This window comes from Trachypithecus francoisi, unplaced genomic scaffold (genome assembly GCF_009764315.1).
Source record: "Trachypithecus francoisi isolate TF-2019V2 unplaced genomic scaffold, Tfra_2.0 Lachesis_group4, whole genome shotgun sequence".
Lineage (NCBI taxonomy): Eukaryota > Metazoa > Chordata > Mammalia > Primates > Cercopithecidae > Trachypithecus > Trachypithecus francoisi.
Window position 1 is genome coordinate 104,103,284 of NW_022681469.1, and position 24,278 is coordinate 104,127,561.

At 44.9% G+C, this 24,278-nt stretch overlaps 1 pseudogene across 1 annotated transcript in view; it reads right to left on the reverse strand.

Annotated features, from left to right (window-relative positions):
* Positions 1-18,773: 18,773 nt before the first annotated feature.
* LOC117073726 overlaps positions 18,774-24,278 on the reverse strand; it is a 32,231-nt pseudogene continuing 26,726 nt past the window's right edge. The window contains exons 5-6 of the transcript XR_004433337.1: positions 21,012-21,073; positions 18,774-20,251 (exon numbers count right to left, since the gene is read on the reverse strand). The product of XR_004433337.1 is annotated as a retinitis pigmentosa 9 protein-like (transcript). The remainder of the gene's footprint in view (positions 20,252-21,011; positions 21,074-24,278) is intronic.

Here is a 24,278-nt window from a genome sequence, read left to right on the forward strand (position 1 = left end):
CTCCCAGGTTCAAGGGCTTCTCCTGCCTCAGCCTCCCAAGTAGCTGGGACCACAGACACCCGCCACCACATCTGGTTAATGTTTGTATTTTTAGTAGAGACAGGGTTTCACCATTTTGGCCAGGCTGGTCTCGAACTCCTGATCTTGTGATCCACCCATTTTGGCCTCCCAAAGTGCTGGGATTACAGGCGTGAGCCACCACGTCCAGCCTGTGCTATTTCTTAAAAGCAGAAGATGAAATTCCCTTGTGAAAGATACTCTCCTTGTTCTAGAAGGAAAGGCAATATCCTTATCTTCAAGAATGAGATGTTGAAACTGAGAGAATACTGTACAGACCTTGTTAGAATAACACTTTTTTTTTTTGAGGCAGGGTCTTGCTCTGTTGCCCAGGCTGGGGTGCAGTGGCATCATGTTGGCTCACTGCCTCCCTGACTTCCCAGGCTCAAGGCATCCTCTTACCTCAGCCTCCTGAGTCGCTGAGACTACAGGGACACCACCACACCCAGCTAATTTTTTGTGGAGATGGGGTTTTGCCACATTGCCCAGGCTGATCTCAAACTCCTGAGCTCAAGCAATCCACTTACCTCAGCCTCCGAAAATGCTGGGATTACAGGCATAAGCTACCATGCCTAACCAAGAATAACTTATCTTTTATGCTCCCCCACATAATTTCATCACATTTTCACAGTTTACTGTTCTTTGTCCAATCCAGAATGGAAGTAACTGACTCTAACTGCTTCTTTGGGTCTTCATTTCTTTTCTTTTTTTTTTTTTTTTTTGAGACGGAGTCTTGCTCTGTCGCCTGGGCTGGAGTGCAGTGGCTGGATCTCTGCTCACTGCAAGCTCCGCCTCCCAGGTTCACGCCATTCTCCTGCCTCAGCCTCCGGAGTAGCTGGGACTACAGGCGCCCGCCACCTCACCCGGCTAGTTTTTTGCATTTTTAGTAGAGATGGGGTTTCACCGTGTTAGCCAGGATGGTCTCGATCTCCTGACCTCGTGATCCGCCCGTCTCGGCCTCCCAAAGTGCTGGGATTACAGGCTTGAGCCACCGCGCCCAGCCGGGTCTTCATTTCTTTATAAGGGTTCCTGTGTCATACAAACCTTGTAAAAACACTTTGAATGTTCTTCTCCTGTTAATCTATCTTATGTCAATTTAATTCTCAGGCCTAGCCAGGACCCTAAGAGGGTGAAGGTGGAGTTTTCCTGCCCCTATAATATCTTAGCGAAAAAAAGTTTAAAACAAAACAAAAAGCACTAGACAGAAGCCTGACTTTACCAATTACTAGACCCATGACTTGAGGCAAGTTACCTGACCTACCCAAACCTCAGTTTCCAGGTCTATAGATTGAAAATAATAATAGTACCTACTTCCTGGGTCTTTTATGAAGTTCAAATGAGGTAACTTGGCAAAGTATTACTTTGTCTTAGGCTTAATTCTTCCTAGCTTTAAGGAGAAATACTCTAATTCTAAAAATCATGAATGTCCTTAGTACATTATCTAGCAAAATTGTTACTGTGACAGTGGCAGAGATCAAATGTACTATTTTTGATGCTTGGCCACATATTTTGTCTTTTCAAGGGGAAAACCCTCTATTTTAGGAAAATGTTTTAACGGGCATATTTATTCTTAAGATGAGGACCGGCCGGGCGCCGTGGCTCAAGCCTGTAATCCCAGCACTTTGGGAGGCCGAGACGGGCAGATCACGAGGTCAGGAGATCAAGACCATCCTGGCTAACATGGTGAAACCCCGTCTCTACTAAAAAATACAAAAAACTGCCGGGCGCGGTGGCTCAAGCCTGTAATCCCAGCACTTTGGGAGGCCGAGACGGGCGGATCACGAGGTCAGGAGATCGAGACCATCCTGGCTAACACGGTGAAACCCCGTCTCTACTAAAAAATACAAAAAACTAGCCGGGCGAGGTGGCGGGCGCCTGTAGTCCCAGCTACTCCGGAGGCCGAGGCAGGAGAATGGCGTAAACCCGGGAGGCGGAGCTTGCAGTGAGCTGAGATCCGGCCACTGCACTCCAGCCCGGGCTAGAGCGAGACTCCGTCTCAAAAAAAAAAAAAAAAAAAATACAAAAAACTAGCCGGGCGAGGTGGCGGGCGCCTGTAGTCCCAGCTGCTTGGGAGGCTGAGGCAGGAGAATGGCGTAAACCCAGGAGGCGGAGCTTGCAGTGAGCTGAGACCCAGCCACTGCACTCCAGCCTGGGCAGCAGAGCGAGACTCTGTCTCAAAAAAAAAAAGAAAAAAAAAAAAAGATGAGGGCCTACAGGCTGGATGAGACATGCTCTGCATGAGAAATGAACAGGAATTTCTGAGGTTCTAGTAAAAAAAAAAAAGGTAGCTGAGCAGGTAGAGAAAGGGTAGAGAGCAGTGTGGCTGAATTCTAAGACAAAATGTCTTGGTGGTGGAGACGATGGAAGGACTTTGTAGAAGAGGATTTCTAGGATTCATTTTTAAATTGTTTGCTGGCCAGGCGCGGAAGTTCAAGCCTGTAATCCCAGCACTTTGGGAGACTGAGGTGGGCGGATCACTTGAGTCAGGAGTTCGAAACTAGCCTAGCCAACATGTTGAAACTCTGTCTCTACTAAAAATACAAAAATTAGCCGGGCATGGTGGTGGGTGCCCTTAATCTCAGCTACTCGGAGGCTGAGACATGAGAATCGCTTGAACCTGGAAGACAGAGGTTGCAGTGAGCTGAGATCTCGCCATTGTGCTCCAGCCTGGGTAACATGGCGAGACTCCATCTCAAAAAATAAAATAAAATAAAATAAATCGTTTGCTGTACTCTTCTGTGATATAAATACACTCCAATACTGGCCTTCCTGGCCACGATTAAACCGCTAGGTGTACCACTTTGATTCTGTGTTCAAGGGGGTAAAGAGAGGGGACAAAGTCTATCAGTGCAGAGCATGAAAAGGGAAAGTCCTTATTGAAGCATGTAAGGGAGACCTAGGATTCAGCCAGAAGCAGGAACTTGAAATCAGGGATCTAAAAGGAAACATGTCCCAGGTATCCAAACAGATATTTACAAGGGATGATGGGCCTCCCAATGTGTATAGAATGGGGGAAAGAGCGAATTTTATTTAAATCTCAAAGTATAGAATGACCCCAGCTGATACCTGAGTTGGGTTATGTAAATGTTTTTACATTCCAGGCTAAATGCCTTACTTCTCATAAAGCCCATAATCTGACAACCCATGGGTCATTAATTGGTATACAGGAAAGACCTTTGGAACAAGACTTAGAAGTGGATCCTAGTTCAACTCTTAATTAACTGTGTAATAATGGTGAAATATTGTTTATTCTCTTCTGATCACATGTTCCCAATTTAGAAAGTGGGATGATCACTGAGAAGCCAGCTTTGGGGTCTATGCTACTTCTAGAACACCTCCTTCCAAATTTCTAAAGCTAGTTGTGGTAGCTAGCTTTAAAAATGGCCCCTGGTAAGCAGGGCATGGTGGCTTATGCCTGTAATCCCAGCACTTTGGGAGGCTGAGGCAGGTGGATCACTTGAGGTCAGGAGTTCAAGACCAGCCTGGCCAACATGGTGAAATCCCACCTCTACTAAAAATACAAAAATTAGCTGGGCATGGTGGTGGGAGCCTGCAATCCCAGCTACTTGGGAGGCTGAGGCAGGAAAATCACTTGAACCTGGGAGGTGGGGGTTGCAGTAAGCCGAGAGTTGCACTGCACTCTAGCCTGAGCGACAGAAGGAGATTCCGTCTCCAAAAAAAAAAAAAAAAAAATGCCCCCCAGTGTATTTTTAGCCTTGTTAGTCCTCTCCCACATTGTCCAGTTTGGTATGTGTAACCAGTAGAACAGGGCAGATGTGATGGTGTATCACATTTGACGTTAGGTTATAAAGACTGTAGCTTTCATTCTAGGAGCATTCTCTCTTTCTCTCTTTCCCCCCGCTTCTCTAGCTCTCGCTCTCATTCTCAGTCTGTCTTTCTCTCTGGGGTGTTTTATACCCACCCTTCCCCATTCCCTCTCTTTCATCACTTGTACATGGAGAAGCTAGCCCCCATGTCATGAGGACACTCACATAGTCTTTGGAGAGGTGCAAGTGATGAGATCTCTGGCCAACAGCCAGTGGTGAACTGAGGTCGACCAACAACTTGAGCGAGTTTGGAAGCTGATTCTCCGGCTCCAGTCAAGCCTTGGGATGACTACCACCTTGTGACAGACCATGCACCAGAAGCACCCAGGTGATCCACTCCTCAATTCCTAACCCTTGGACAATGCTAGATAATAAATGTTTGTTTTTGTTTGTTTTGAGATAGGGTGTCACTTTGTCACCCAGGCTGGGGTGCAGTGACATGATCATAGCTCACTGCAGCCTTGAATTCCTGGACTCAAATGGAGTTGAGCCCACCTCAGCTTCCTGAGTAGCTGGGACTATAGGCTCATGCCGCCTGCTAAATTTTGGGATAATTTGTCACATAATAATAGATAACTGGCTGGGCCTGGTATGGCTCACATCTGTAATCTCAGCACTTTGGGAGGCCGAGGCGGGCAGATCACTTGAGACCAGGAATTTGAGACAAGCCTGACCAACATGGTGAAACCTCATCTCTACTAAAATACAAAAATTAGCCCAGCTTGGCAGTGTGCTCCTGTGGTCTCAGCTACTCGGGAGGCTGAGGTGGGAGGATGGCTTGAGCCTGGAAGGTGGTGGTTGCCGTGAGACAAGATCATCCCACTGCACTCCAGCCTGGGGGACAGAGCAAGACTATGTCTCAAAAAAAAAAAAAAAAAATTAAAACTTAAAAAATAATAGGTAACTAATGCATTAATGAAATTCAAAGATACTTCAAATTTGTTTGAACCTATTAGTAGCTGGCAGTAATCTGCAAACAGTAATCTATAATTCTAACCATTCAGGCAACAACTATTTACTGAGTTCCTGTGTCTTCCTACCACAGGCTATTTTAATTACAGCTGTGATATGATTATTTTTCTGGCCTTGAGAATAGAATTGTAGAGATCTGGTTGAAATCCTGGTGTTCATAGTTAGAGAGAATTTGGAAAAGCTACTTAATATCTATGTGCCTGTTTCCTCAACTATAAAATGGTGATAGTACAGTATTATGATGAATAATCAAGTTCTGAAGCTTATTCTTACCTTAAAACATAATTTGAAAGTTAAGGCATAAATAGATTTTTAAAACTTAAAGTATCTTTCCCAGACCATAAACAAGACTATTTGTTATTTTGCTAATTACTTTTCTCTCCTGCAGCCATTGGAAGATCACAATCCTTAGCTAAAATAAATAAATATAGCAATTTAAACAGGGTCAGCTATGTTTTTAATATACTTGCTTCCTCCACCTGCCATTTATTGCTAATTTTTCAATCACATGTGAAATCCCTGATAAGGATCTGCATGTTACAAATATCCACAAATTTCCTATTTTCTCTCCTAATTATTAGAAGTTCAGATACAGGCCAGGCACGGTGGCTCACGCCTGTAATCCCAACACTTTGGGAGGCTGAGGTGGGCGGATCATGAGGTCAGGAGATCAAGACCATCCCGGCTAACATGGTGAAACCCCATCTCTACTAAAAATACAAAAAGAAAATTAGCCGGGCGTGGTGGCGGGCGCCTGTAATCCCAGCTACTTGGGAGGCTGAGGCAGGAGAATGGTGTGAACCCGGGAGGTGGAGCTTGCAGTGAGCCGAGATCCTGCCACTGCACTCCAGCTGGGGCAACAGAGGGAGACTCTGTCTCAAAAAAAAAAAAAAAAAAAAAAAAAGAAGTTCAGGTACAATTATTATAATAGAAACTTTATTCTAGGAAAATATTTGTGTGTATACGTGAATACGCACATTTTTTCAGTGACAGAAAAGTAGTAACAATAATATAAAAAAATATAAATTCAGTAAAAACTAGAGAAGTAAAAATCTGAAACTGTGAGGTTATTTCTCAAGTAAATGAAGAGAATATCAAGAATCTTTCCCAGCACTTTTTTTTTTTTTTTGGACAGAGTCTCACTCCGTCACCCAGGCTGGAGTGCAGTGCCAGTGATCGCAGCTCACTGCAGCCTATGCCTCCCAAGTTCAAGCAATTCTCCTGTCTCAGCCTTCCAAGCTGGGACCACAGGCACACGCCATCATGCCCAGCTAATTTTTTGTATTTTTAGTAGAGATGGAGGGGGTTCTCACCATGTTGCCCAGGCTGGTCTCAAACTCCTAAGTAAAGGCAATCCACCCACCTCGGCCTCCCAAAGTGCTAGGATTATAGGTGTGAACCACCACGTCTGGCCAGCATTTCTGATCTATAAATACAACTGTCCTCAACCAACAGTTTACTTCATTTATTGTAATACATTCATAATTCAAAGATGTGATTGCCACTGAAAAGTATGTTTCAGGGGAGGGGTTGGGAAGGGAAAAAAAGTATTTTTCAAAGGAAGTTATTGGCTGGGTGAGGTGGCTGACACCTGTAATCTCAGCACTTTGGGAGACCAAGGCAGGTGGACTGCCTGAGTTTGAGACCAGCTTGGGCAACATGGTGAAGCGCCATGTCCATAAAAGACACAAAAAAATTAGCCAGGCGTAGTGTTGCGTGCCTGCAGTCCCAGCTACTTGGAGGCTGAGGTGGGAGGATCATGGAGCCCAGGAGGTCAAGGCTGCAGTGAGTTGTGATTGCGCCACTGCACTCCAGCCTGGGTAACACAGTAAAACTTTATCTCGATAAAAAAAGTTATTTGCTGTGAAGAGGGGCAGAATATGCCACACCAAAATATGCCACTTTAGTGTAAGGATTATTTTGAGCTACTTGAAAAACATCAGATGCAAGAAGGGCATCCTGATCTCTTTTCTTCCTGAAAACAGGAAATAAGAACTCCCACATGAAAGATGCCTTCCTTGTACCAGGAGAAAAGAAACATTCTTCAATGGGACATCAGAGCTGAGAGAATTCAGTAGAAATAGACCTTGTTAAAATAATTATTATTTTGGTGGGCGCCTGTAACCCCAGCTGTATACACACACACACACACACACACACACGTGTGTATATATACGTATATATATATAATTATTATTTGTAGCATCCACACATAATTTAGTCACATTTCCACAACTGCCTCTCATTATTCAACTTAATATAAAAGCATTTATATTTCACCACTTCTCTGGGTGTTCATTTCCTTATGAGGACTCTAAATGATTCAGGGCAGGTGAGCCCCCAAATCGGGGCCTAGCCCAGGAAGTTTCTTGGCTTCACCCAGCAAAGAATTCAAAAGTGAGCTGGCGGTGTTAGAGAGAGACATTTATTGAAGCGGCGGTGCACAGCAGCAGCAGAAGCACTAATCCTTGTGGACTGGGGCTACCCGGTAGTGTGTGTGCCTAGAGTAGCAGCTCAAAGACAGGTCTGTAGTCATGTTCATATCTACTTGTAATTATATCCAAATTAAGGGGTAAATTATGCAGAAGTTTCTAGGAAAAGAAATGCAGATGTTTCTAGGAAAACAACTCCCGGTGGTAGGGTCATTACCAGGAAGGGGGGGGGGCAACTTCTGGGTGTTGCCATGGCAATGGTAAACTGACATGGCACATTGTTGGGCGTGTCTTATGGAAAGCTGTTTCCTCAATCTGGTCCCCTCTTTGAGCCTCGCCTGTGGAATCCCACCTCCTACCTCACCGTGTCATGTAGAACATATAAATTTGTATGCTTTCTCTTATTTTTTTATTTATGGCAATTTAATTATCAGGCTCAGCTAAAAACCCTCAGGGTAAACTTTTGCATCCCCTTTTCTGAAATAGAAAGATTGGCATTCGTATCAGATAGGTTCATTCTATCTGCGAGATGATAATTTAAATGCTAGCAGATTAATTTTGAGGTCTATAATGGCAAGTGAAACAAAAATCTGGCAAAGTTATGCTGGAGGAGAGGAGAAGGAGCCCTTGGGAGGCTACTACAAAATAATCTTATAATAACATGAAGCTTTTTTTTTTTTTCTTTTTTTTTTTTTGAGATGGAGTCTGGCTCTGCCGCCCAGGCTGGAGTGCAGTGGCCAGATCTCAGCTCACTACAAGCTCCACCTCCCGGGTTTACGCCATTCTCCTGCCTCAGCCTCCCGAGTAGCTCGGACTACAGGCGCCCGCCACCTCACCCGGCTAGTTTTTTTGTATTTTTTAGTAGAGACGGGGTTTCACCATATTAGCCAGGATGGTCTCGATCTTCTGACCTCGTGATCCGCCCGTCTCGGCCTCCCAAAGTGCTGGGATTACAGGCTTGAGCCACCGCGCCTGGCCCAATATGAAGCTTTTATATGCTTTAGATAGAGAGTGCTGGACCTTACCACCATATAATTGTATGTAAAGAATCTTGAGGCCGGGCACGGTGGCTTACATCCCAGCACTTTAGGAGGCCGAGGCGGGTGGATCACAAGGTCAGGAAATCGAGACCATCCTGGCTAACACGGTGAAACCCCGTCTCTACTAAAAAAAATACAAAAAATTAGCCGGGCGTGGTGGCGGGCTTCTGTAGTCCCAGCCACTGGGGAGGCTGAGGCAGGAGAATGGCGTGAACCCGGGAAGCGGAGCTTGCAGTGAGCTGAGATCGCGCCACTGCACTCCAGTCTGGGTGACAGAGCAAGACCCGTCTCAAAAAAAAGAATCTTGGATTTGGCCGGCCGCAGTGGCTCAGGCCTCTAATCCCAGCACTTTGGGAGGCCGAGGCAGGTGGATCACGAGGTCAGGAGATCGAGACCATCCTGGCTAACACGGTGAAACCCCGTCTCTACTAAAAAAATACAAAAAATTAGCCGAGTGTGATGGCAGACACCTGTAGTCCCAGCTACTCGGGAGGCTTGAGGCGGCAGGAAGTTTAACAGGCGAAAGAAAAAGAGACGGGTCCTGGAGAAAATGGGTTCCTGCTTCCACAATGAAATGCAGAAGTTGTTGTTGTTGTTGTTGTTTTTGAGATGGAGTCTCACCCTGTTGCCCAGGCTGGAGTGCAATGGTGCGATCTTGGCTCACTGCAACCTCTGCCTCCCAGGTTCAAACTATTCTCCTGCCTCAGCCTCCCTAGTAGCTGGGATTACAAGTGCCTGCCACCACACCCAGCTATTTTTTGTATTTTTAGTAGAGATGGGGTTTCATCATGTTGACCAGGCTGGTCTGCAACTCCTAACCTCGTGATACGCCCGCCTTGGCCTCCCAGAGGGTTGCGGTTACAGGCATAAGCCACCACGCCCGGCTGAAATGCAGAAGGTTTTAAAGATGAGCTTGAGGAGGTGGTGTCTGATTTACACAGGGCATGAAAGATTGATCAGACCAGGTGTGTTATTTGCATAGCACACAAAGAAGCTGGCTGCCCCACCCTAATCTTTTCCTATGCAAATAGGTTTTCTACCTGGCTGGTGCCATGTTGCCTGTTCCTTTACTGTACACGTGGTGACAAAGAAAAGGGAAGATGGAGCCACCATGTTGAACACGCCTGGGCCTCAGGTAACCCTTTTCTATTGGCACACCTGTGCAAGTGTCCAGCTTGCTTATCATGGATTACATAGGATTTTGTAAGTTACCCCAGTGACTTCACTATGACAATGTCCCAGTTTAGAGGTGAGCACTGGAAGCTTAGGTCATCCAGTCAGAGAGCAAGTGGCACGAAAGAGTCTTGGTGTTGAGTATCCCTGTCACTCTCCACGCCCTTGTGCTGGGCTGTTAAAGAGCAGTCCCTTGACTCAGAGGCCGTTTCTGCCCTGCAGTGATCATAAAGACTAACTAAATTCAGGCAAAATGTCAAGATAAGGCCTTTAGCTTCATTACAAAATGAAAACTAAAGATACATTGATAGTAATTCTCTGTATAACTTATCTTGCATCTATTACATGAGATATTTCAGAAAATGTTTTGATTTCCGTTATTTCGAGTTCCACCTAAAGGAAGACTTTACTAATGCCAATGTCATGTTAGGAAGATCTTCCTTCATTTCAACTAACAAAGCTCTGGTACACCAGTGAACAAGTTAAATAATGGGATATATAAAACCTCTTCAACTAGAAGTTTGTTTGTTTGTTTTTGAGACAAAGTCTCACTTTCACCCAGGCTGGAGTGCAGCGGTGCGATCTCAGCTCACTGTAACCTCCGCCTCCTGGGTTCAAGTGATTCTCCTGCCTCCGCCTCCTGAGTAGCTGGGACTACAGGGGTGCACTACCATGCCCAGTTAGTTTTTGTATTTTTAGTAGAAACAGGGTTTTACTATGTTGGCCAGGCTGGTCTCGAACTCCTGACCTCGTGATCTGCCTGCCTCGGCCTCCCAAAGTGCTGGGATTACAGGCGTGAGTCACTGTGCCCAGCCTCAACTAGAAGTTTTAAAATAGTAAATGGAATTGCATGTCTGTGTGATTCTTAAGCCATTTTACCTTCTCGCTCAAAGTGACTCTTATCACTGATACCAAATCAATACCCATCATGCATGTTGCCATATGTACTTCTGCCTCATCTCCAGGGAGGGTTAGCTAAAGGGAAATGATGGGGTCAAATCAAGCCGAGGGATGAACTGCAGACACATGGGAACTGCCCTGGGGAAGGGGTCTATGTCCTATTCATTTTTACAAATAAAGACCTGACACATAACACTGATAATAATAAGGGAGGAGACAACCCCTCATATCGTCTTATGCCCAATTTCTGCCTCCAAAGAAAGAAGAAGTAAAAACTAAAAGGCAGAAATGAAATCTACAGGCAGACAGCCCAGTACCGCACCCTGGGCCTGGTAGTTAAAGATCGACCCCTGACCTAATTGGTTCTGTTATGTATAGATTACAGACATTGTATGGAAATGCACTGTGAAAATCTCTATCTTGTTTTGTTCTGATCTAATTACTGGTGCATGCAGCCCCTAGTCAGGTATCCGCTGCTTGCTCAATCAATCACGACCCTCTCATAGGCACCCCCTTAGAGTTGTGAGCCCTTAAAAGGGACAGGAATTGCTCACTCGTAGAGCTTGGCTATTGAGACAGAAGTCTTGCCGATGTCCCCGGCCAAATAAACCCCTTCCTTCTTTAACTCAGTGTCTGAGTAGTTTTGTCTGCCACTCATCCTGCTACAATAACACTGACAGATGTAGACAGCAGTGATTTGGAGTATCATATGTTCTTCCCTTTCAACCATTGTACACTCTAGAAACAAAGAAATGTTTATTTAGTAAACACAACTTCTTTATACTCAGAACCTAGGACTTAGTCAATTGACACAATCATCTTCCAATAAATACTACACGTTAAGTTGGTGACTAGGTGCCAAAAAGGTGTAGTGTGGTTGAGGGGTATACCAAGGTTATCTGAAAGAACACACCATCATTGGAGTCATGGCGTTCTGTATGTGGGAGAGGGCAGAGGTGCCTCCAAGAACTCCCTGGGTGGTAGACTGAAAAGGATGGTGGTGCACATGGATGGGTCCCCTGCATGTCACCTCCAAATTAAGCTGTGATGAAGACATCCCTGCTACGCTGTAACTCACTGTCCGAACCAAGCACCTTAAAATGGGGTTTGAGGAGATGGTGAGAAGTGATAACAGTGTTGCCAGATGATATCCCAAAGGCAAGCAGAAGAGCTTTTCCAAAGCTGCTGTCCTGAGAAGGCCTCACTTCTTGCCTAAGTAGTGCCTACCTCAATACCCGATTTAGAGACTCCAGGAAACCCTCTCTAACCCAAGGCTAGATTAGGTGACCCTGCTATGATCCTGTAGCACCTGTTATTACATTTTGATAGCCTGTTTCAGGTCATGACTCTGGAGACTCATGGCATCAATTCTGTCCTCAACCAGACTCCATCTGTTTCTTAGGGCCGTGGTTATTGTAGCCCCTGTGGCATCCCCATGGAGTAATTAGTGTGGAGCCTCGTGAAGAGTATACACTCAGGTAATTGTGGAATGGATCATGTAGTCTTAACCTTAGAGGATTCATTTGGCCTTGTCCTTGTTTCCACCAGCATTCCACACCAAACACAACACGATGTGCAGAGGCTGAGATTAGGGATGAGTTGGCCAGAATCACAGAAGGTTGGGGTAGGAAGACCATAGTGAGGTTCTTGTGAAGGCTTCTTGATTATAGGTGACCTAACATCTTTGTTTCTGTTGTAGGATCTGGAAAGACATTCCACTTTCTATTAAAACCATCCAATTCCTACTTCCTTAGATTACATGGCAAGATGAAAGGAGTGAATTTTCCTTAATGTGTTGGTGTGAAGCCATTGAATCTGATTGCCTTTTTTTTTTTTTTTTTTTTTTTTTTTTTGTTGAAACGGAGTTTCGCTCTGTCGCCCAGGTGGAGTGCAGTGGCCGGATCTCAGCTCACTGCAAGCTCCGCCTCCGGGTTTACGCCATTCTCCTGCCTCAGCCTCCCGAGTAGCTGGGACTACAGGCGCCCGCCACCTCGCCCGGCTAGTTTTCTGTATTTTTTTTAGTAGAGACGGGGTTTCACCGTGTTAGCCAGGGTGGTCTGATCTCCTGACCTCGTGATCCGCCCGTCTCGGCCTCCCAAAGTGCTGGGATTACAGGCTTGAGCCACCGCGCCCGGCTGATTGCCTTTTTAACACTTGTACAATAGCAGTACAAGTAGTGTGGAAAAAATTGACTCAATGTTAGCAGTACTTAGTAGTTACTTCAGTGGACTGGGGCTGTCTTTACAATAGGAAGATGTCAGGACTCTAGAAGGTTGGAAAAATTGACAGTAGGTGGGTAAGAAGCACAAAAATAGAATGGGGCCAATCAGTGGACACTTCTGCTTTGTAGTTCTGCCCATAGTTGGACCTTTATCCTAAAGGCTAGATGAAAAGTCTGGTTATGTTTGGAAGCTGTTGGATTCCTGTGGCAGGTTGCATGTGTGGGGACAAGACTCTGAGAGGGAGATTGTGGGAAAATTCACATTGGTGCTGTTGGGAATAGCATCTCAGAGGGCAAAGGGAATGTGACTGGGCAGCGGGAGAAGCTGGGCTCTGAGACAGTCACAACAAAGGCCTCAGCCATTGCCACCTAGGGCTTTCTTGCCAGTAACAGGAACTACAGGCATGTGCCAACACACCTGGCCAATTTTTCTTTATTGTAGAGATGGGCTCTCACTATATTGCCCAGCCTGGTGTCAAAACTTGTGGCCTCAATAGTTGTTTCTATTTTAGTTTCATCTTGTAAGTGGTATCATGGAGTATTTGGCCTTTCTTGTTTGGCTTATCTCATTTTGTATAATGTCCTTTGGGTTCATCCATGTTGTCATAAAAGGATAGATTTTCTTCTATTTTAAGGTGAAGGATATTCCATTACACATGGATAGACCACATTTTCTTTCTCCATTCACTCATCATGGATGTGTAGTTTGCTTGCATGCCATGGCTACTGTGAATACAGCTGCACTGAAGCTGAGTGCAAACATCTCTTCAAGATTGATTTCAATTCCTTCTGATACACCCAGAAGTGGGATTGCTGGATCACATGGTAGTTCTAACTTTTTGAGAAACTTTTTTTTTTTTTTTTGAGACGGAGTCTCGCTCTGTCGCCTGGGCTGGAGTGCAGTGACCGGATCTCAGCGCACTGCAAGCTCCGCCTCCCGGGTTTCCGCCATTCTCCTGCCTCAGCCTCCCAAGTAGCTGGGACTACAGGCGCCCGCCACCTCGCCCGGCTAGTTTTTTGTATTTTTTAGTAGAGACGGGGTTTCACCGTGTTAGCCAGGATGGTCTTGATCTCCTAACCTCGTGATCTGCCCGTCTCGGCCTCCCAAAGTGCTGGGATTACAGACTTGAGCCACCGCGCCTGGCCAGAGAAACTTCTATATTGTTTTCCACAGTGCTCACATCACTTTACTTTCCCTTCAACAGTGCCCAAGGGCTCTTTCCTCACGTCCTAACCAACATTTGTAATCTTCTGGGTTTTCTTTCTTTCCGTTTTTTTTTTTTTTCTTTTTTCTTTTTTTTTTTTGAGACAGTCTTGCTCTGTCGCCTAGGCTGGAGTGCGGTGGCGCGATCTCGGCTCACTGAAACCTTCGCCTCCCGGATTCACACCATTCTCCTGCCTCAGCCTCCTGAGTACCTGGGACTACAGGCGCCCGCCACCACGCCCAGCTAATTTTATGTAGTCTTAGTAGAGACGGGGTTTCACCGTGTTAGCAAGGATGGTCTCAATCTGACCTCGTGATCCACCTGCCTCGGCCTCCCAAAGTGCTGGGATTACAGGCGTGAGCCACCGTGCCCAGCCTGGATTTTTTTTTTAAAACAGTCATCCTAACAGGTGTGAGGTGGTATTTCCTTACTATTTTGATTTGCATTTGCCTAGTGATTACTGCTGTTGAGCACCTCTGAATATACCTACTGGTCATTCTTCTTAGGAATCAATGTCTATTCAGTTCTTTGCCTTTTTTTTTTTTGAGACGGAGTCTCGCTCTGTCACCCAGGCTGGAGTCCAGTGGTGCGATCTCAGCTCACTGCAACCTCTGCCTCCTGGGTTCATGCCATTCTCCTGCCTCAGCCTCCTAAGTATCTGCCACTACGAGGCACATGCTACCATGCCCGGCTAATTTTTGTATTCTTAGTAAAGATGAGGTTTCATTATAATGTTCAGGCTGGTCTCAAACTCCTAACCTCAGGTGATCCACCCGCCTCAGCCTCCCAAAGTTCTGGGATTACAGGTGTTAAGGCACCACACCCGACTCTGCCTATTTTTTAAATTTTATTTTTTGAGACAGGGTCTTGGTCTGTTTCCTAGGCTGGAGTGCAGTGGTGCAATCATGGCTCTCACTGCAGCCTCGAACTCCTGGCCCTTTGCCTATTTTTGTAATAAATGGGATATCTGGTTGTTTGCTATTGAGTTGTAGGAGTTTATTATATTTTGTAGATATTAACCCATGATTAAATTTATGGTTTGCAAACATTTTCTCCCTATGTATTGCCTTTTCGTTTTGTTGATGTTTCCTTTGCTGAGAAGCCTTTCAGTTTGATGCAATCCCACTTGTCTATTTGTGCTTTTGTTACCTGTGCCCTCAATGTCAAATCCAAGAAGCCACTGCTAAGGCCAATGTCAAGTAGTCTTTTCCCTGTTTTATCCTACAAGTTTTACAGTTTCAGATTAAGTCCTTAAGCCATTTTGAGTGCATTTTTGTGTATAGTGTAAGATAAGGGACCAAATGTATTCTTTTGCATGTGCATATTCGACGATAATTGTAGTTGCTACCACTGAAGGATATACTAGTACATCAAGTGGTTACAAGCCAGGGATGCTGCAGAATACACTACAATGCACAGAATCGAACCCTACCACTTAGAATTATTCAATCCCTAAAATAAATGAGTCCAAGGTTGACGAAACTGCTGTAAAAAAGAGAAAAGTGCTAGATGGAGACATGGGATCAAGGGAGGATTTTATTTTTTTCAGAGACAGGGTCTCACTCTGCTGCCCAGGCTGGAGTGCAGCAGCGCCATCATAGCTCACTGTAACCTCAAACTTCTGGGCTCAAGTGGTCCTCCCGCCTTGGCCTACAAAAGTGCTGGGATTACAGGCATGAGTCACTGTGCGTGGCCTCAGGATTTTTTTTTCTTTTAAAGGAGACTTGAGCTTGTTTAAATGCTGCTGGATCGGGAAATGGGCCACTTTATATACTGTAAGAGAATGGGTAAATTGGTAGACTCTTTTGGAGGCTAATTTGGTAGAATCTGTCAAACTTAACATATGTAATTCCATTATGAGGGAACTATTCTATTGAAATACTTGCATACGTACATTTAAGATATTTGCTCAAGGCTGGGTGAGGTGGCTCACACCTGTAATCCCAGCACTCTGTGAGGTCGATGCAGGCAGGTCACGAGGTCAAGAGATCGAGACCGTTCTGGCCAACATGGTGAAACCCCGTCTCTACTAAAAGTACAAAAAATTAGCTGGGTGTGGTGGCAGGTGCATGTAGTCCCAGCTACTTGGGAGGCTGAGGTAGGAGAATGGTGTGAACCGGGAGGCGGAGCTTACAGTCAGCTGAGATCGCGCCACTGCACTCCAGCCTGGGCGACAAGAGCAAGACTCTGTCTCAAAAAAAAAAAAAAAAAAAAAACAAAGATATTTACTAAAAGATTTTTATTTTCAGTCTTCTTTGTAGGAATGAGAAATGGGAAACAATTGCATTCTGATAAATAGACTATGGTTAAACGAATCATGGCATATTCAAACCAAGGAATTTTGTAGCCATTTGAAGCGTGTAGTGAGCAGTAAGATTGCCAACATATGGTGAGTGAAATGAAGTCACAGAACAGTATTACTAGTGTTTATCAGTTATGTAAAGCTAACCAAAAACCCCACGTTTACATGTGTGTGTCTGCTAATACATTTTCATCAGGATCTGGAGCACTGTATCAAAGCATCATAAGTAGATTCCCTTTTCACTTTTTATTCCCCAATGGCTCAGAATTGTGAACTCTTTATGGGCATGTATTTTATAATTTTTAAATAATTGGTTTTTTTTTGGCAGGGTTTGGGGGAGCAGGGTCTTGCTCTGTTGCCCAGGCTGGAGTGCAGTGGCATTAATTTCTACTCACTGCAACCTCCGCCTCCCAGGTTCAAGTGATTCTCTTGCCTCAGCCTCCCAAGTAGCTGGGATTACAAGTGTGTCACCATGCCCAGCTACTTTTGTATTTTTGGTAAAGATGGGGTTTCACCATGTTGGCCAGGCTGGTCTTGAACTCTTGACCTCAAGTAATCCACCCACCTCGACCTCCCAAAGTGTTGACATTACAGGCAGGAGTGACCGTGCCCGGCCCAAAACAATTTTTAAATACTGGGGCAACCTCACAATAGAAAGGAAGAGTTTGAAGACATGAATGACATGGGATACAGGAGGAGGAAGCTCCCTGAGGATTAGATGATGGTGACAGCAGTAGCATCAGGAGCAGGTAACACTCCTGCTGAGTGTTGAGATGTGCCACACCCTGCTCTAAATGCTTTATGCATATCAAGTCCCCTCATTCTTACTAGAAGTCTGGGAGACAGATATGATTAGTTAAGGACTGGGAGGCACAGAGAGGTGGAGCAACTCCACAGCTAGCAAAGCTGGAACTCAAAGCCAGGCTGTCTGGATGCAGGGCCAGTGCTCCAGCCACTGCCCCCTACTGCTGGCTGATGGTGGGGTCCAGAGCACAGGTGATGGACTGGCCTGAGAGGAGGAGAGAAAGCTCATTAAACTTCTGGATCAGTTTGTTGCTGCATTAACACTTTCCCCAAACGTAAAAGCTCAAAACCACCACCATTGATTACCTCATGGTGGTGTAGGTCAGAAGCCTGAGCAGGCTCAACTGGGCTCTTGACCTTGCATCTCACAAGCCCCAATCCAAGGTGTCAGCAGAGGTGGGCTTCCATGTAGAGGCTCTGGGGAAGAATATGCATCCAGAATCATTGAGGGTGGCAGAATTCAGATCTTTTCAGCTGTAGGACTGACAGCTCCATTTCCTTGCTGGCTGTGAGTCAGGAATCTTTGATGAGAGTTTGCTGCCTCCCTCACCATGTGGCCCCTTCAACTCTAAAACCAGTAATGATCTGTGGAATCTTTCACAGTCTTGGATTCTCTGACCTTCTCTTTGGTTATCAGCCAGGGACAACTCAAGTTCCCAAGGGTTCTCATGATTTGGTTAGGAACACCCAGATGGTCTCCCTTTCCTTGTACTGGTAACACAATCTAGTCACAGGAGTAAAGTGCATCCTATTAACAGTCCTGAAGATTAGTGGGAGAAATCATGATGCCATTTTAGCCTGGGTAATTTAAAAATAAAAGACACTTGCTTGGCTCAAGGTTCTGCAAACAGTACAAGAAGTGTGGTGCTGGCATATTTTTCTGGTGAGGCCTCAAGAAGTTTACAGTCACGGTGGAAGGCAATGAGGAAGCCAGCATATCACATGGTAACAGCGACAGCCACAGCAAAAGAGGGAGGGAGGGGTGCCACTCACACTTAAGCAACTAGATCTGGTGTGAACTGACTCATCACCAAGGGGATGGCACTAACCCATTCATGAGGGATCCACCCCCATGATCCAGACACCTCCCACCAGGCCTTATCTCCAACACTGGGGATTACATTTCGTCAAGAGATTTGGAGGGGACAAACATCCAAACCATATCAGTAGGATGTCTGACATTTATTATACAATGCCTTAGTGAAGGGAGGTTTGAGGGCTTGTCTCCCTGGCAAGAAATGGAAAATGTATTCCTGAAAGAGATGTCTGAAAAAGAAAGTTTAAGTGGGTGACAAGCACACTTTTGGTTTGCTAGTGAGCTTTTTGAGCTCAGTTCTCATTTGAGTTTGGAGATGGATTTGTAAGGGCTCTGGGATTTCTCCCCTGTAGTCTGTCTATAGGAGCAAAGAGGAAGATTTTGATTGACGCTTCTTTGGGGAAAGCTTGGACAAAAGCATCACAGATCAGGGGAGATGACAGGCCAAAGTGATGTTCCTTGGAATCTAGGCTAGAAACAGAGGAGAAAAAAACAGAGTGAGGGGAAAGGGACAATTCACTTGCAAGGGCTGCAGGGGTGGACGGCTGGATTCTAGTTAAAGCAGGAAGTGGAAGAAGGCTTCAGTAAGAGGCTAGAGATCTAGAGCACAGGTTCTCCAAGTGGGGTCCCCAAATCAACAGTGTCAGCATCATTTGTTAGCAAAGCAGATTCCCAGGTTCACCTCAGACCTAGGGAATGGAAAATTCGGGAAGTTTGTGAGTCGAGCACAGGAATCTGCATTGTAAGCAGGCTACTGATTTGGATGTCTTGGAGGTTTGAGAATCATTGATGCAGCATCTTTTGTGTTGTATAAGAATGCTTTTATCATGAATGGGATTGCAGAGGGACAGTAGCCAATTCCTGGAAGAAGAGGACCAGCTGTATCTGGGTGGGAAATGCTGAGAATATGGCAGAGGACAGATGGCCTGTGTTCTGCGTGCTGAGGAATGATGACAAGGATAAGTGTAAGGCAAGGCTGAATGCACTGGCCTTACAGTTTTCAGAAACAGTAAGTCCTGGCCATTCCAATCTCAACCGATTGTTTTCCTGAGGTGGTATTCCAAGGCCATGAACAGGAGCATTGACTGATGAGACTTGAAGAAGGGTCAGTCTGGGCCTGGCTTGGCTGTTCCTTAAAGAGATGCAATCTAAACTCCATGAAAAGTCGCAGAAAATGGGAGTGAGTTTCTGGGACCCTGACCGAGTGCCTAAAGCAGCAAGAGTCCAGTGTTGGCCACAGAGGAACACACTTGCCTATGAGCAAGATCCAACTTCACTTTGGCTCAGCAAAGGACAGACTTCCTCTTCTCCAGCTGCAGGCACACCCTGGCCTCCTGAGATGCCTCTACTGTAGCCTAGTCTCAGCTACAAGAGCACAGATGGGCTGTGGTCAGGCAACAGGAAGAGGAAGAAAGGGAGGGACGGATTTTGGGATGTGGGTACCTGACCTAGTAAAGAAATCCCCCTATATTCCTAAACCTTTTCTGAGTCACTCTGTGAAAATCATGGGACTCTGGCAGTAGAAAGCAAGTTAAGTAGAATGCTAGCCACACAAGATTTTTTATTGTTATTTTAAGAACTCCCTAGCCCCCAAATCAATAAATCATGTCAGATGAATATAAATGTACACTTTTAGCCAAGCAGTGGCTCTCACCTGTTATCCCAATGCTTTGGGAGGCCAAGGTGGAAGGATCACATGAGGCCAGGTGTTCAATTCCACACTGTGGAGGGCACAAGCTGTGGGAGGGCCTGGAAGAAACACCTCAAAGATTCTCCCAGTCCTGCCACCCTGTGGGAGGTATTTCAAATGAATCGTAAACTCATGTGACCAGCAGGGAGGACAACACTGAAGAAACTGTCCTGCCTAAAATCAGCCGCTGTCCAGAGCTAGCACTTGGAAGGAGATATTCTTCTCCTGGGGTCACATCTTCACTGGAAGGCGGGTGGGAGCTCACTGCTGTGACCCACGTATCCTCCTCTCTGTGTCTCTATCCTGCTACTTTCTCTGACTGCATCTTCCTCTGTTCCTTGGCCACAGTGTTTTGATTCTTGAGAAGAGAACGTTGAACAAGTCACATCCTTGTCACTCTGAGTCGGAACTCTCATTTGACTTGGAAGATTTGTGCTTCCGTTTTTTCTTCTTTTTCTTTTCTTTCTTCCTTTTCTTATGCTTTTCTTTCCTCTTCTTTTTCTTGTGTTTCTCTTTACCTTCAGAGGAACTGGAGCTGCTCCCATCTTCATCTGAGGTAGAATCCTCCAGTAACTGTTTTAACTGCTGTATCCTAAACATTCAAGATTGATCAAACAGTGAGTTTTTGCTTTAATTGAAAAGTTTCTTAAGTATGTCATTCAAAAGCAGTATGGAAGGAACATGAATAACCACATCACAAAGACAGTAATTATTTTTATTTTTACCTGTTTTCTCCATTCTTCTCCACCTGAATGCTTATTTTTATGTGACTGTAACCAGTGTACAAGCCATTTTTGTATTCTTTTCCTTGTCCTAGTCATTTCTGTAGGTTTCCACAGTACTTACAATTACAATTTCTAACAGACGCACACTTTACTAAACGATTCCCCCAACTGCTCAGTTTCTTAATAGATAATCTACATCCTCAACAATCATAATTTAATGTAACCAGTTTGAGAAAACAAACTTTCCCAATTTTTCACTCTCTAATCTTGTCTAGGTATAATTTTTAACAAAAGCTCAGATCCTTAAAGACGCTGGAGGAGATAAACTGAATTACATGAAAGTACCAATTGTACCATGCCAGTAGACAGCACAACATGGGTTGCTAATATCAACCGCAGTGGTCAGAGAGCTGGACCAAGCCTACAGCTTTAAGCCAACCCAAGCAGGAAGAGGCTGGCCTGCTCATTCCCCAACACTGGTCTTGTCAGCCACGACTCCTACCCAATAAACATTTCACAAATGAAGTACCATGTTTACCATATCACTCTCCTAGTGCTAGAATTTTTTTTTCCAACTTTGTAGAATTTAAAACTTCTAAGTAGATATCATCAACAGGACAATCTCACCTTACATCCTTTTCATATTGTTTATTGTCTTGTATGATGTCATACATGAAATCCTCATGTGCCTTTAGGGACAGAGAAGGTTAAGGTTTGGTTAGGCTTCATGGACCACAAGTTAAATAAAATGAAACCCCTATGTTACAGAAAACAGTTTTTTTTTTCTTTTTTTACTGTTTCATGTAGCCGTATGCTCAACATCTTTCAATCCTTTTAAGGGTCGCATTACTAATAACTCACTAAGGCTATAAAAAGGATTTCCTAATGAGAAAATACACGAAATAATATTCTTCATGAGGAAATAACTGCATAAACTGGAAAAGAGTCATACTATAAAACAGTACTCAAGTTTAGAAATACTGAGGTAATTCTCTTTGTTCTATTGGGTTAGATGACCAAAAGTTAGTATAAGCAAAACAAAGGAGTTGCTCAATGATACATAGGAATGATCATTTATAAGTACTCAAAAATACATGTTACAGGTCGGGCACAGTGGCTCGCACCTGTAATCCCAGCACTTTGGGAGACCGAGGGAGGTGGATCACGAGGTCAGGAGATCGAGACACCATCCTGGCTAACACGGTGAAACCCCGCCTCTACTAAAAATACAAAAAATTAGCCGGGTGTGGTGCCTGGCGACTGTAGTCCTAGCTACTCGGGAGACTGAGGCAGGAGAATGGTGTGAACCCGGGAGGCAGAGGTTTCAGTGAGCCAAGATCGTGCCTCTGAACTCCAGCCTGGGCGACAGAGGAAGACTCCGTCTCAAAAAAAAAAACATACCCCAAAGAAGTCTGGAAATATATACATCAAGCTATTTGCTGCAAACCCACTCTCAGGAGGAAGTCAAGATTGGACTTGGTGGTAAAAACCTTACTATGAGGTCTTCATTTTGCTTAATAAGGCAAATAAACTATATTCTTATATTCTATAATTGAAAAATGACTTAAAATTCACAATTATGGGCCGGGCTCGGTGGCTCATGCCTGTAATCCCAGCACTTTGGGAGGCCGAGGTGGGTAGATCACGAGGTCAGCAGTTCGAGACCAGCCTGACCAACATGGTGAAATCCCATCTCTACTAAAAATACAAAAATTAGCTGGGTGTGGTGGCAGGCACCTGTAATCCCAGCTACTTGGGAGGCTGAGGCAGGAGAATTGCTTGAAACCGAAAGGCAGAGGTTGCAGTAAGCCAAGATCGTACCACTGCACTCTAGCCTAGGCAACAAGAGCAAAACTCTGTCTCAAAAAATGAAATAAAATAAAAATAAAAAAATTCACAATTATGAACATTATGCTTATAGAGTTGTATAAATTGATGTTCTGTTACATCCTTAGGGTAAATTCTTAGAAGTTGAATTTCTGAGTTAAAAAGAAGTATGCTAAATTTTTTAGATTTATCAACAAGCTTTGTTTCATACTATCTGTAAAAACTGACATTTCACCTAAAAGTGTTTGATCTAGAATAATTATTTTTCAGATTAAGACAAAAACACAAAACTTTATTTATTTATTTTTTTTTTGAGACGGAGTCTCGCTCTGTCGCCCAGGCTCGAGTACAGTGGCCGGATCTTAGCTCACTGCAAGCTCCGCCTCCCGGGTTCACGCCATTCTCCTGCCTCAGCCTCCCCAGTAGCTGGGACTACAGGCGCCCACCACCTCACCCGGCTAGATTTTTTTTGTATTTTTTAGTAGAGACGGGGTTTCACCGTGTTAGCCAGGATGGTCTCGATCTCCTGACCTCGTGATCCGCCCGTCTCGGCCTCCCAAAGTGCTGGGATTACAGGCTTGAGCCACCGCGCCCGGCCAAAAAAACACAAAACTTTAAATGCCTTAAAATGTTAAAAGAACGTCTGTTGACTTCAGTTTCACATATAGCTGGCCCTTGTATCCTGAAGAGTTACATGTCCACAGATTCAACCAAGGATCGAAAATATTTGAAAAAAAAAAAAGGACAGTTTTGTCTGTACTGCACATGTTCAGACTCTTTTTTCTTGTCATTATTCCCTAAACAATACAGTATAACAACAATTTACTTTTTATTCAGTATTATAGGTAATCTAGAGATGATTAAAGTATACAGGAATGTGTGCACAACTTATATGCTATTTTATTTATTTTATTTGACAAAATCTCACTCTGACACCCAGGCTGGAGTGCAGTGGCATGATCTTGGCTCACTGCAACCTCCGCCTCCCATGTTCAAGTGATTCTCATGCCTCAGCCTCCCAAGTAGCTGGGATGGCAGGCATGTGCTACCATGCCTGGTTGAATTTTGTATTTTTATTTTATTTTATTTTATTTATTTATTTATTTATTATTTATTTTTGAGACGGAGTCTTGCTTTGTTGCCCGGGCTAGAGTGCAGTGGCCGGATCTCAGCTCACTTCAAGCTCCGCCTCCCGGGTTTACGCCATTCTCCTGCCTCAGCCTCCGGAGTAGCTGGGACTACAGGCGCCCGCCACCTCGCCCGGCTAGTTTTTTTTGTATTTTTAGTAGAGATGGGGTTTCACCGTGTTAGCCAGGATGGTCTCGATCTCCTGACCTCGTGATCCGCCCGTCTCGGCCTCCCAAAGTGCTGGGATTACAGGCTTGAGCCACCGCGCCCGGCCTTGTATTTTTATTTTTTTGAGACAGAGTCATAATCTGTCGCCTAGGCTGCAGTGCAGTGGCGTGATCTCAGCTCACTGCAACCTCCACCTCCTAGATTCAAGCGATTCTTCTGCCTCAGTCATCCAAGTAGCTGGGATTACAGGTGCCCACCACCGCACCCAGCTAATTTTGGTATTTTCAGTAGAGACGGGGTTTCACCATGTTGGCTAGGCTGGTCTTGAACTCCTGACCTCAGGTGATCTGCCCACCTCAGACTCCCAAAGTGCTGACATTACAGGCGTGAGCCACTGTGCCCAGCCTAATTTTGTATATTTAGTAGAGCTGGGGTTTCACCATGTTGGTCAGGCTAGTTTCGAACTCCTGACCTCAGGTGATCCACCTGCCTAGGCCTCCTAAACTGCTGGAATTACAGGCGTGAGCCACTGCACCCAGCCTATACCATTTTATATGAGGGACTTTGAGCACCTGCGGATTTTGGTATCCCAGGGGATACTGGGATCTAATTCCTCATGGATACCAAGGGACAACTGTATGTTGATCACTCCAGTAGACCCACAAGGCAGCATATTTCAATTGGCAGAAGTGGTTACTGAACAGTGAATTAACACCTCTGGGAGGTGACTCTATGTTAAAGTGGGGAATGATAGATAGATCATGCTAATGA